The sequence below is a fragment of the Molothrus aeneus genome, chromosome 15 (assembly GCF_037042795.1).
Source record: "Molothrus aeneus isolate 106 chromosome 15, BPBGC_Maene_1.0, whole genome shotgun sequence".
Taxonomy (NCBI): domain Eukaryota; kingdom Metazoa; phylum Chordata; class Aves; order Passeriformes; family Icteridae; genus Molothrus; species Molothrus aeneus.
In genome coordinates this window covers 17,385,106-17,385,736 of record NC_089660.1, presented here as the reverse complement: position 1 = coordinate 17,385,736, position 631 = coordinate 17,385,106, and positions in this window count along the sequence as shown.

Below are 631 nucleotides of genomic sequence, written 5' to 3'. Positions count from 1 at the left end.
GTACACACCCTCACCTTCCTAAAGCTGCTGGAGCACAGCAGTTTCCAGGCTAATGGAGAGACCGGTTCTTTGGCCACAAAATTAAATAGGGAGAAAGATGCTGACTACGAAATAAATCCAAATTACGAATAGTACTTGAGGGGTTGTACGAGTACTTTGGTGACAGCTCACGGATTTCAGGAGGGCAGCGGCACAGGGACCTCTCCTCATCCAGCACAAGGTGGCAATGTTGGATCAGAGGAACAGCACAGCCTTGCACATTGGCTGCAGGGCCTTTTTACCAGAACCTTCTAACGGCCTCACAGCCAGCGAGAGGCCAGAGTTTTGAGTGTTTTAGCGACGGTGACACCTGCGTTGTGCTGAGGAGAGCGGCCTCGGGCTGGGCGGGGCTGGCTGCCCGTGAGCGTGCCCTAGGACACAGAGAACAGCGTGGGGACCAGAGGATACTGTGGATATCCCGGACACCCTGGATACCCCGGACGCCTCGGATACCCCGGGCGGAGCCCGCAGCGGCGGTGCCTGCGGTACCGCTCCCCGGAAGCGGCTGAGGGGAGCCGCGAACCCCCGGCCCCGGGCCCCGCGCTCCTCCCGGGGGGCGTGGCCGCCGCCCCGCCCCGCCCCCCGCGCCTTC